This window comes from Ailuropoda melanoleuca, chromosome 1 (genome assembly GCF_002007445.2).
Source record: "Ailuropoda melanoleuca isolate Jingjing chromosome 1, ASM200744v2, whole genome shotgun sequence".
Lineage (NCBI taxonomy): Eukaryota > Metazoa > Chordata > Mammalia > Carnivora > Ursidae > Ailuropoda > Ailuropoda melanoleuca.
Window position 1 is genome coordinate 111,528,050 of NC_048218.1, and position 13,126 is coordinate 111,541,175.

The following is a 13,126-nucleotide window of genomic DNA, read 5'->3' on the forward strand; positions in this document are numbered from 1 at the left end:
GTCAGCTTTCTCGCGGGGAGGAGGGGGATTCACAGAGGCTGGGGACAGTAGCTTGGGGATGCGTGGGGCAGTCTGCAAACACGTTCATTGGTGACCTTGCTGGTAATGTCCTTGCAGGAGAGAAGGGACGGTTAGTTACGGGCTGGAGCAGCTGAAGGAGGCAGGGGGAGCCGGGCCAGGCTTGCACGGTGGAGTGGGGGGTGTGCCTGATGGGGAGGTGGACCCCTGCGTGTGGTCGGGTGGTCAGTGGCCTGACAGCCATGTGGCTGAGGCGGGTGGGCTCAGCCCTGAGGGAGGCTATTCCTCGAGCATCTTGTCCCTCACCCGGACTGGAGGTCCCCAGATGCAGGGCCAGGGAGCAGGAGGAAAGGGCCGAAGGGGAGGTCATCAGAGGGACTACCTGGGGTCTGTTAGCTATGAGAGTGGCAGCAGACGCTCTTCCTTCAGTGGGACACCTGCCACACAGAAGCCAGGGGACGGGGTTATGCTGGCAGGACGGCTGTCTTGACGTCTTACCCCCCCCCCCCGGTCCGGGCACATGCCTTCCACACGGCAGCTCACTAGTGCATTTTCATGAAGCCCAAGGTGACGCCACAGGATCAGTGTTCCCACTGTTGAGCACAGGTGCCCCTGCCCGACTGAGCCTGTCTTGGGGTATCAGCGCGTGTGGACGGAACAGAGGGTCAGGAAGACAGAGCACTTTAACGCAGGCACCGCCCCACTATGCGGATCATCAGTAAGCCCCTTCACCTCCTTCTTTGTAAAACGAAGGCATCTCTTTCCTCAAAGCGAGGACAGTTTCGGCTTTGAATGTTTTCAGCCGTTGCTCCTTTGCTCCTAAATTATTTTCCTTGGCGGCAAGAGCACCGAGAGTGGAATTCGAGAAAAAGGCTTTTTCCAGCTAAGCTTCATGCACAAAACTGCACAGCAGCTCACGTGCCAGGGCGTTGTGGGGTTGAATGACCTGTTTCCAGTACTCGGAGGAACCGACTTTTTATGCTGCTTCGCCCACCCCCATGCAGGGTGACTCGGGGCAGGGGGCGGGGTGTTGGGCAGAACAGCACAGCCCACATTCCTGCAAACAGCTTCGTGGCGTGGTCTGCTTTCCTGTCGTGTGGACAGTGGAGCCCGGCTAACGGGCTTTGAGGGAGGGGAGGGACGCGAAGACGTGCCTCTTCACCCTTCTACTGAGACCCCTTGGGGCCTGGGGCTGGAGTGAGCGGAGCGCCCTGCAAGATTCCTGGGTCATGGGCTTGCTTTTTCTCTTTCTGTTGCTGAAGTGTAGCTGACATACGTGTGTACGTCACTTAGCACTCCCCACATTCCGTGTCGCCAACGTCTGTCACCCTCTCCTGTTACAGTGTTATGGACTATGCTGCGGGTTTCATCTCCCTGACTTACTTAGTTTAGAACTGGAGGCGTGTCCCTCTGGATCCCCATCACCTAGTTCGCCCCTCCCTCTCCCCTCTGCTAACCGCCCTTCTGTTCTCTGTAGTTACAAATCTGTTTCTGTTTTTTTTTTTTTGTTAGTGTTTGTTCGTGTTTTTTTTTTTTTTTTTAGATTCCGCATAGAAGCAAAATTGCGTGGTATTTGTTGTTCTCTGTCTTATTTCACTCAGCATAGGACCCTCGAGTTCCATCCGTGTTGTTGCAAATGGCATGATCTCATCCTTTTTTTATGGCTGAGTAATATTCTATTGTGTATATATTGGAATATAGAATATATAGTATATATAGAGAGAGACCCATCATAGCAGGACACTCAGGTTGGGCCGCTCAAGGTGGGAATGATCCTGGGTCATGGAATCACTTTTACTCGTCCCCTCCCTGGGACACCACGGTGCAATTTCTCAGAAGCCTTTGTTTTACTCCTTCAAAGGAGATGAAGAAGCATTTTCCTTTTCTGAAAGAGTCAAGCCTTCGATGCTCTCACTGCCTCAGATCCTTCTTTTATGTCTAGTTTCAAAAGGTGTCCGTATCTTAAGGGCTGGGTGTACCTGCAGAAGGCTGCGGGGCCAAGGAGATCCTGTAAGATCCTGGTGCTTGGCTGCCCGTGGGATGGTTCTGAAGCTGGTGTCGACCTCAGAGCCCACTTGTGCGAAACTTTTCGTGGCTCCGTACTACTTGCGGAATGAGTGATATAGTCGTGAATTGGCTCATTTGTTCAACTATATTTATGTACTATTTGTCAGTCTCCAGACGAGGTGAGTCAGTGAAGGGACAGGTGAAATCCCTGCTCTCATGCCCGAGTTCAGGGAGGAAGAGTCTACAATGCTATAAGGAAGCAGCTTGAACTGAATCCTGGGAGGAGGTAGGAGCCAGCAGGTGTGGGGTGAGGGTGGCGAGGAGCGCCCAGGGGAATTATTAATGTGGTTAAGGTTAGCCTTGCCACGAAGGTGACATTCAATCTGTTAAACAAGAAAAATTCAACTGAGTAAATTTAAAGATCAAATGGGCTTTATTTGGGGATTCATGAATCAGGCATTAGGCATCCTCCCATTCGGCAAATACAAAGGAGCTCCCGGAGCTATAGAAAGGGAAAGGCTTTTAAAGCAAAGGGAGAATGTTTAAAGGAAATTATTAGCAGAGAATGCATTGTTTCAGGCAAGGGTGCCCTCCCAAGGGGAGCAGTAGTGGTGTCTCTGGGGCTTGCTCTCCTCCTGACCAGGTAATTCCAGGTCACTGGTTAAAGATTATGTACATTCCTGGGGGGCTGGAACTTAGGCTAAGTATGACCTCTTGGTTTGCTGACATGGGGCTCAGCACGTGACTTTCTTTTCAGCCTGTTCTCTCTCTCTCTCTTTTAAAAGTGAGGTGCAGAGGGAGGTGGGAGAAAGAAAATCCCAAGCAGACTTCTTTCTGAGCCTGGACCCCAATCCCAGGACCCTGGGATCACGACCCTGAGATCATGACCTGAGCTGAAATCAAGAGTCGGACCCTTAACCTTCCTAGCCACCCGGGCGCCCCCTGTTGTCTCTTTCTTAGCAGAGCAACAACTTGAAGAGTTATGGAAACACAGGAAAATGTGTTCTAAGTCAGAGGAGCAGCCAGTGCAAGGGCCCTGGGGCAGGGGGGGCCAGGTGAAGAGACATTGCCGTAGAGGGCACAAGGGCATGGGGGTGGGAGAGGAACTCAAAGGCTACCCACAGAGCGCGTGGTTGCAGGTACTCCAAGGAAGGCACGGCTGCTGCAGGGTTTTGGGCGGGAGCGATGCCATCTGACTCCTGATGTGAAGGCCGGCACAGGCTGTGGAAACAGAAATCATTAGCAGGCTGATGTGTTCCCCCAGGTGACCGTGGCCTGGTCCAGAGAAGTCGCGGAGACCGATCCTGGCTGTTTTCACAAGGGAGGCAACAGATTTGAGGAGGGTGTGACAGAGGGGTGTGGTGTCCACGTGGCTGTCCTGTAAGGATCATGGGCCTGTGGGCGGCCAAGGTTGGGGTGCCTCTGGGAGACCCGGCGGCTCTCGTTAGGGGCCTGGAGAGACCCCGTGGCACAGCACACACAGGGTCTGATGGTGCTCGAGCCCCGAGGCTGGACGGCGTTCCCTCGGTGGGAGTGTCCGGAGAGGAGCAGAGAGGGCTCACGGCAGGCCCCCTCTGGCCACAGCCCTCAAGAGCTCCAGGACACGGGGACCAGAGAAAGAGCCCCAGCGCTGGGATGGGGACCAGGAATGGTCTGGGGCCAGTGGGTGAGGCTCCCAGGTGGGGCAGGGGGTCACTGGGGCCCTCCCCAGGAGCCACCTCCATGGAGGTCATGGTAGCCAGTGTGGGGGGTACCCCATGGTACCCAGGGGAGGCTGGAGGTGGGGACAACACACCTGGAGACTTGAGTGTAGACCACCCAAGAGCCCACTGTATGCGGGGGTGGGGGGGGGGCAGGGAGAAGCAGGTGGTGGCCCGCAGGGAATTTGGGCAGAAGAGAGGGTTTTCTTTCTTTCTTTTTTTTTTAAATTAATTTATGTTATTTGTTTTTAGTATAGGATGCTATTGGCAATAGTTGAGTAAAAGGAAAGAGCTAATAATGTATGTCTCCTTCCTACCCCTCCCCTCCTTTCCTCCTCTTCCCCTTCCTCCCTCTGCCATCCTTCCCTCTTTCCCCCTCCCTCCTTCTGTCCCTCCCCCCTTCCCTTCATCCCTCCCCCCTTCCATCCTCCCTCCCTCCCTCCTGTACCCTACCCCCTCTCCTCCAACCCTCCCTCCTTCCCTTCCCTCCCTCCTCCTTCATCTCCTCCCTCCAACTTTCTCTTTCATTTAAAATCTGCCCGTAGCCCCTGGAACTGATGTTTTGAGGGGCTGACACTGGGAAACGTTCCTCCCGGCTGGCAGACTTGGGCGGGAGCAGGACGGGTTACAATTTAAGGTTCCTTTCAGCCCTGAGACTCCCGGGTGGTTAGCACAGGACAACTGATGATGGGAGCTCTAGTGGTCTTCTGAACACAAGGAATGTCAAATGTTAACTCCTTGTCCGGAGAGTAAGGCAACTTCATAAAAAGGTTTTCAGCAAAATGAAAACCGCAGCAATACTCTAGAATTGTTTTATACACATAAAGAATGTTTCCTTGAAAGCACGCCTATTATTTCCTGGGGCGGGGGGGGGGAGGACTATTAGGCGCCTGCAGTTTGCAGGGGCTGGAGAGGATCCCGGGAGGAGGAGGAAGAGGAAGCCTGCATGCTGGGTCTCTGAGTGACAGCAGCGTCCCCGTGTCTGGACTTTGATTTGTCCTGGGTGAAGTCCAGAGTGAAGACTGTCCGGGGTGCGTGCCAGAAATGTCCAGTTCCTGCTTTCCAAAGAAATCAGCCCGCTCCCCAGCAGCCCAGCCAGAGGCCCCTCACGCTCCATATTTTTCTTGTTTCTTTTCGTTGATGAACTTCAAGTAAACGTATGAAACCCCTCTCGTCTATATTTGGTGAATAGCTGGTGTTTCCAGCAGAAATTCACCTTCCTCATGACCTTGGGAGCCCCGAGCCCCGGAAGGCCCCTCCACACCCCCACCCCCAGCCTGTCCCAGAAGGTGGGGAATTGATTGGTGAAAACAACGAGGCTCAAGAAACCCGGTTTTATAGCCTTTCTCGTGCCCTTCAAAGCTCACATGGACTCATCTCCCTGCTGGCCCGAGAGGTGTTTTGTTAAAACCCCAGGTCACAGTTTATCCAGTTTCTCCCAGTCTTTCCCATCACCAGCAGCCAAGATAATGCTTCTCTGAAAACTCACATTTTCACACACATCTCATTCAGCCTTCGAGAACCTGGTAAGAGAAACACAGCTGAAGACAGGGTCTTGGGATCAAGCCCCGCTTTGGGCTTCAGGCTCCTTGGTTCAGTGGGGAGCCTGCTTCTCCCTCCCCCACTCCGCCTGCTTGTGCTGTCTCTGTCTGTCAAATAAAGAAATAAAATCTTAAAAAAAAAAAAAAAAAGGAAATCGAGGATCAGACAGGCCAGGTTACTTCCCCTGCAAGGACTCCTGCCTTCTGAATGCCCTTTACGCCCCCAGGGAACTAGTCATCACCACTTTGTACTCACAAGCATTTTGTGTGGGGGCATGCATACCCCCGTGGTCACTCAGCTGCCACTTCACTGCGTGGTCTGTGAACGTCTGACCTAATCTTCTTCCATTTTCTGCAGTGCCCTGGGTTCAGCGGGAGTGTGTCCTGAGGGCTGGTGTCTGTTTAGTGCCTGGGGACAGCAACGCTAATGGTCTCTTTATCAAGGGGGTGGTTTCTGTGCCAGGAGTGGTGGTGCCAGCCAGATTCCCCAACGTCCTCTTGTAGAAACAGGGTGTGTTTCTTCCTCTGGGGAGGGGGAGGGGCTGCAGGTTGAATCAGTCACCAATGACTTAGTCCATCCCGCCCATGCCCATGTCCTGAAGTCTCCGTAAGATCCCAAAGGGATGGGGCTGGAGAACTCCCAGGTTGGTGAGCAAGTGGAAGTGTGGGAACGGTGAGCCCTGGCTGGGGGAATGGGAGCCCCGCACCCCCTCCTCGGACCTGCCCTGGGTAGCTCTAATGTCTGGTCCACAGTTAACCCTTTTATAACAAACCGGTGATCTAGGGAGCTAACCGTCTCCATGAGTTCTGTGAACCGCTCCAGCAGCTTCATCAAACCCCGGGAAGGGTTCGTGGGAACCTATGATTTATCACGTTAAAAAACAAAATTCAACTGAGTACATTTGAAGATCTAGTTGGCTCTATGAAGAGATTTCTTTCTTGCTCGGGCAGCATCCCCTCCCACCAGGAGAGGGGAGCTCTGAGGTTGCACAAAATGGAAGGATTTTCTAGGAAGGAAGGTGGGGCAAGCAGCTATTAGCAAAGAAAAGAAAGGATTGTTTCAGACAAGGTCACCTTCCCTGGGGAAGTTCTGGCCGTCTTCACAGGTGGATCACCTCCTCTCCCTCTGGGCAGAGAGGGCCTTTGTGACAGAAGATCTCATCTGGGTAGATTAGAACATTCTAGATTGTTGATTTAAAATCCCACTCCAGGAGAAATTGAAATTACAATGAGGGCTTGGTTTGCTGTCTCCACCGAGGCAAGTGACTCTACTTGGCGTCTGTGGCTTTCTTTTTAACCGCAGGTCATCAGAGTCAGTGGTGACAACCTGGGTTTGGGAAGGGCATTAGGAGTGCGTGCGTGTGTGTGTGTGTGTGTGTGTGTGTGTGTGTGTGTGTGTGATCTTGTGGGAGGAGCCCCTGTGTGACCTGATGCTACCCTCCAGTCGCGAGTGATAGGTTTGAGTTGCATCGTAGGATGCCAGTTAGCACCTGAGAATTGCTTGGTGATGGGCAATCTCCATGGGCAATCTCTGGGGGCTTAGAACTTTTAATAGGGGAACTTGATGAAGAGGGTTTTTGTACCCAGAGTCTGAGTTAACAGTTCCCAAAGTCCATTTCTTTGGCATGTGGGGTCCCGGCAGCCAGTCCTACCTTCCAATGCTGAGATGGCTCTCAAGCATTTGAGATCCCCTCAAAATCTCAGATGTGGAATTGCGAGGGTGTTGGCATGAAAAGTTGCATTTGGGGGAACCTGGGGGGCTCAGTCGGTTGAGTGTCTGCCTTCGCCTCAAGTCATGATCTTAGGGTCCTGGAATCAAGTCCTGAGTCAGGCTCCCTGCCCAGTGGGGAGTCTGCTTCTCCCTCTGCCACTCCCCCTGCTTGTCCTTGCTCTCTCTCCCTCGCTTGCTCTCTCTCTCAAATGAATAAATAAAATCTTAAAAAAGAGAAAAGAAAGGTTGCATTTGGAGTCCAGGTCTGCCTCTTGCTGGTCACAGACCTGGACCCAGTGATAACGTCACTGAGGCTGGCTGGGATTGTCGCATCGTGAATGGGGGTGCGATTGCCCACCTGCCCACCATACTGGCTTGTGGGGCTCAGCGCTGGTGTGCTTGTGAAAACCAGACCTGGAAAGGGGACAAGACTGGCCTGTGAGCAGTGCATGCCCTTCTGGGCAGCACTCACTGCTGGGATGGTCTGGGTTCCATGTGCAGAGTCAAGGTTGGGAGCGATGTTTTCGATGGTGCTGTGTTTAGAGAGGTGTGCGGGCATGTGGGCCTCTTCCCTTCCTCCGGACGTTCCTGAGAGTGAGCAAACTTGGAACAAGAAGGTGAAGACTGGACATCAAATCCCTGTCACTCACAGACACCGTGTGTGCATCCCTCTGGCGCAGGCTGGGTTGGAGGACCCAGCATAAATATGAACCCCAGAGGCTCCCCTCCCTGACCACCCTCCCCTCCCAGGTACCAATCACAGGGGCCAAAGCCACTGGGGAAAGCAGGGGAGCAGGGGGCAGGCAGGCTTGGGACCTCAGGCTGCTGGCCCGGCTCTCCCAGAGGGAACAGAGAGGGGACAGGAGGGTAATAAGCAGGTGGTTGTCCTTCTGCCCGGCAGCTGCCTCATGGGGTTCTGGGTCCGGCATCCCGCTGGGATGTGGTCTGGGGTGCTGGAGGAAGGCAGGGGAGCAGTGGGCAGAGGCTGGGCTGATGGTGGAAAAGGAAAAACCAAAGCTGATTTCTCTGTGGTCCTTCCCCCTCTCCGTGTGACTTCCAAGCAACACGCTCATCACTTGACCGTCTTTGAACTCACTGGATGGTGCTAATAGAGCCTGGCCACAGAGAAAACACTCTTAACAAGGGGTCATTAGAATGTAAATCGAGCATTTGCCACCTTCAGGAAAAGAGCTGGTGACAATTAATGTTTATGAAGATCAGAGTGTCCTTTTAAAGAGGTTTACATAGATAAGAGCCTTTGATTTCCTGTTGGCAGACTTTTTTTTTTTTAAGATTTTATTGATTTATTTGTCAGAGAGAGCACAAGCAGGAGGAGCTGCTGGCAGAGGGAGAGGCGGAAGCAGGCTTCCTGCTGAGTAAGAAGCCCTATGGGGGACTCCATAAGGACCCTGGGATCATGACCTGAGCCAAAGGCAGATGCTTCACCAACTGAGCCACCTGGGTGCCCCATGTTTACAGACTTTTATTGATAGTGCTTTTGTTTGGGTTCTAGAGTAGGGATGACTGCATGGAAGATTCTGGAACACACTCCGGTCTGGACATTAGGGAGCGGATGGACCTCCTATTCTGACCTCCCTGACTTTAATATGTTTCTTTTTTTATTGTTAGTTTTATAAGCAAATGATTATCTAGCAAGAGTTGAGACAATAGAGGGAAAAAAATCCTACTTCACACCCTCTTCTTACACATTGGTTGTATTTTTTGCGGGGCAGGGGGACTGTTTCTCCATGCGGTGTTGTGGTGACGCGTCTCTTACATACTTGACATCATGAATCTTCCCAAGAGTCAAAGTGTTTGCGCTGGTTTTTCTTTGGAAAAGAGTGTGTCCAGCATTTCCCATGTGTCAGGGAGAATGTCAAAGGGCCTCGTCAGGCTGTCACCCAACATTCAGGTTGGTGGAGGCTGGGAGCTTTCCATCCAATCTCCCCCATGGCTAAGGTGCTGGAGAGGAGAAGCCAGGCCATGCGGTCATGTCTTCCTTTCTCCCTCCTTCTGTGGTTAGCCCGCCTTTGACGTACTTTCCCCTCCTGGAATTTTATTTATTTGTTTATTTAAAAAAACTTTTTAAGTACATGCTATACCCAGCATGGGGGTCGGACTCACAACACCAGGATCAAGAGTCACGTGCTCTGCCGACTGAGCCGGTCAGGTGCCGGAATTTTAAAATTCATTATGTGTGCAAATGCCTTCAGCATGTTCTGGTTCTATTTTTCCATTTTCATGAAACTATATTTGGATTTCAATTATTGATTCTCTCTGCAAACTTGCAATATGGGTGTCAATGGTCTTCTTTTCCCAAAAGCTGTTTGAGTAAAGTTTCTTTTAATTTCCAAGTGGAAATTCTGAGGAATTTCCAAAGTTACTCAGTGTACTTATAATAAGAAAAATAAATAAATTGAAACTACTCCACGATAGCATTTTTTTTTTCAATGAGATTGACAAGCACTCAAAAGTGCATCATACTTTAACTGCCAACCCCTGTGAATGGATCCTAATTTTTACATTGCCTTCAGAAAACGTCTTTATCACATCCACAGTTTGCATTAATAGCATTTCTCTCTGTCAGCTAATACATAATCTGCTCTTATGAATGATTTATGGGCACTTGGAAAGAATTTTTAATTTCCTGTCTTGGGCGTACAGAGTCGGATCTATATTCATCTTGTTATTTAGGAATTCTCTTCCCTTAAAGTGCAAAATTCCACTTGTCCTAGACTAAGGCAGATAAATCATGGTCCCCTTCCTACTTGGTTGTCCCTCTCCCTTTTCCTGTGCTGTTGGCCAGAATGCTGTGCACAGATGTGAATAATTGCCTTCTGAGTCCTATTTGTACACATAAGTCTACCTTGTATGAAAGTAACTTGATGATCCTTGCTTTTTGTCTTTTCTTTCTCCCTCCCTCTCTTTTTCTCTCCCCCTACATCTCTGTACTCCCATTTGCTTTATGTGTCTTTGCCCTTAGACTTTTCTGGAATGTTTTGTTTCAAGTGTGTCTCTTGTATGTCTCATATACCTTCTTATTTAGGTGAGGTTAGGTCTGTAATAGCATGAAATGACGTTTCGTGAATATATGTTCTTCGTTAAGTAATTTTCTATACTTATGATTTTGCTTTTAAACTCATATTTAGGGGTGCCTGGGTGGTCTAGTCAGTTAAGCATCTGCCTTTGGCTCAGGTCATAATCTCGGAGTCCTGGGATCAAGTCCTGAGTCAGGCTTCCTGCTCAGCAGGGAGTCTGCTTCTCCCTCTCCCTCTGCCCCTCCCCCCACTCATGTTTTCTCTCTCTCTATCTCAAAAAAATACAATCTTAAAAAAATAAACCGTATTTAATAATGCTTTATTGTTCTGGTGGTTATCTTATAATTGCAACTTTGTATAAATAATATCAACCTTTTTTTTTTTTACCATGCAAGATAAAAATGAAGTAATTTTTCTTCTTCCATCATTAAATTTTTCTCTCCATCATGCAGTTTTGGTTGATATTATCTCAATATCTTCTCTTGTACCATGAAAGATGCCTATACTTATATTTTACCTTTGTGAATGTTGAACAAATAGCCTCTGATTTTGACATTCGCCACCTTATTCTTTCTATCTGGTTCATTTCCCCTAACCTTCCCATTTTTGTTTGTTGTATCATTTCTACATTTCAGGGAACATAATATTTCCAGTTTGTCTTGTCATCTGAATTTCCATTTTTGTTTTAGTCTTACTTTTACTGGAACACATGTTCATTGCTTATCATTATCCTTACACTGTAATTTACTGGTCATCCTCAGGTAGGCTATGTCTTCTAGTAATTTCCTTAAGATGATCGTATGAGATAATAAAACCTGAGTTCTTATCTACTTAAAACTCTTTTCAACATTTATATTTGAAAGGCAGTGTGGCTGGATATGAAATCCTTGACTCAGTATTTCCTCAAGTATCTTGTAGAAATAACTCCATTATCTTTGGCCTTGAATGTGATTAGGGAGCAATCTGAGGCCACTCTGATATTTTCTTGCTTTTATTTGACCTGGTAATTTTGCCAAATTACTAGTGACTTGAAAATTCAATAAATTTAGTGGGATACATTTCATTTTTGACCATTCTAGTACAATGGTACATGGCACAAGATAAGGCCTTTCAATGTGTAGATTTTGGTTTTCTTACATGGAAACTTTTGATGGGTTCCAGCATTACCAATTTATCATCTTTCAGCATTTGGTGTCTCTTCTTCAGGGACTCTAATTGCATGGAGTTCTTTTCCCTGAGTTTCTTGTCCATAAAATTTTCCTAATTTAAAGAAAAATACCTTTTGCTTTATTTCTGTTTCTTTTAGCTGTGTTTCTTATGTCAATTTTTTATGTCCCGTACCACGTTTTGTGCAGTATTGATTTGGCTGTGCTTCTAATTATATGTTTGTTTGACGCCTACTGTTTCCCTTCTATTTCTTTCTAGGTTCTTCCAGTTCATGTTTCCTATCTTCTTGCTGTCTTGCCACCTCATCACCAAATTGTTAACAATTCTGCGGTAGGCTGTTTTTTATGTATGGAATTGCTTTATAAATATTTTTCCATTGATGGCAAAAAAATACGTTCACTGTTTTCATCTGCCTCGTGTGACCATCTTTTGGGCATGCGTTTTTCATTTGTTGGTAACGGTGGGACTCAACCACCTTTATTCCTGATACAGATGTGCTGGATTTTTTTCCTGAACAAATTGGGTGTTCCTGCCTGGTCATTTGCAAGGGGGTCCTGTTAGTGGTGAGGACCAGGTGGCATGAATGGCTGCAAGGACCGAGTGCTTCCTGCAGATACATGTGGTCTTTGCATAATACTCCTCCTCTCTTTCCCCGGCAATGGGGTCTGGGGGCAGGAGTGGTTGCAGATACCACCCACCTTAACGTGCAGCTGGGCTCCCGCTTAACACACCCTCTTCTATATATCGTATCCTCGGATTGTGCCCCTGGACTTTCAGAGGTGCAGTTTCGATGGCACCTTCTAGATCTACAGAGGATGAGGTCTTGCTACTGACATCTCTCTTATCTGCTTTCTTGTGTGCCTCCGTCTTGACCTTGATTATTTTTAGCAGCTCTTTCAAGTACTTCCAAGCATTTGTCATAATCGGAATGAGCGTTTTCCCTTCTCTTGTTGATTTGCTCTGGTTTTTAGGAGTGGATTAGGAGAGGGTGAGGTACACAGGCCATGTATTCCAATTCCTCATTCCGTGCCATTTCTCCCAGGTGGCCTCCCTCAGCCATGTACATGCAGAGTGTCTGGATGTTCTCTGGGATCTGGGGTAGTGGCTGCAAGAACTCCAGAGTTGGGTTTTTCAGTTGCAGGCCTCTTATGACTTTCTCCTTTGTGGGGGGGGGCAGGATCCAATAGGACACGCATATCATAGCCCCAGACACACATAGAATCCTGACCCAATGTGCCTTCTGGGCAGTAACTCAGATGGAATCTTAACATCAGATTTGTGTGGGATACTTATGGGCTCTTGTGTAAGGCTCAAGTTGCTGGAAGAACAGAGGTCAATAGCCATCAATTCCAGTGACTTTTTTTTTTTTGTAAAGATTGTATTGATTTATTTGAGAGAGAGAGAAAGCATGAGCATGGGGAAGGGAGAGGGAAAAGCAGGCTCCCCGCTGAGCAGGGAGCCCAACACAGAGCTAGATCCCAGGACCCCGAGATCACAACCTCAGCTGAAGACAGGCTCGCAACCAACTGAGCCACCCAGGTGCCCAATTCTAGTGCTTTTAAGTAGAAAAGATAGAGTTCATGAACTCATAGACAAACTCTTTTCAAACCCCTCCCATCCCCCAAATAAGGTATGTGTGAGGTTTTTTTTTTAATTTTATTATTATATTATGTTAGTCACCATACAGTACATCCCCGGATTCCGATGCAAAGTTCGATGCTTCATTAGTTGCGTATAACACCCAGTGCACCATGCAATACGTGCCCTCCTTACTACCCATCACCAGTCTATCCGATTCCCGCACGCCCCTCCCCTCTGAGGCCCCCAGTTTGTTTCTCATAGTCCATAGTCTCTCATGTTTCATTCTCCCTTCTCATTACTCCCCCCTTTCTTTATCCCTTTCTTCCCCTACCGATCTTCCTAGTTCTTATGGTCCATAGATGA

The 13,126-nt window shown here is 48.8% G+C and overlaps 1 protein-coding gene and 1 long non-coding RNA gene across 4 annotated transcripts in view; one reads left to right on the forward strand and one right to left on the reverse strand.

The window, feature by feature from the left end:
* ABCA13 (ATP binding cassette subfamily A member 13) overlaps positions 1 to 13,126 on the forward strand; it is a 384,829-nt gene that overhangs the window by 146,022 nt on the left and 225,681 nt on the right. The window lies entirely within an intron of this gene.
* On the reverse strand, positions 2,459 to 5,667 carry LOC117803113. Its single transcript, XR_004626780.1, has 3 exons — positions 5,523 to 5,667; positions 5,215 to 5,374; positions 2,459 to 3,246 (listed from the first exon to the last, which is right to left on the reverse strand). It is a non-coding gene; the product is annotated as an uncharacterized LOC117803113 (long non-coding RNA).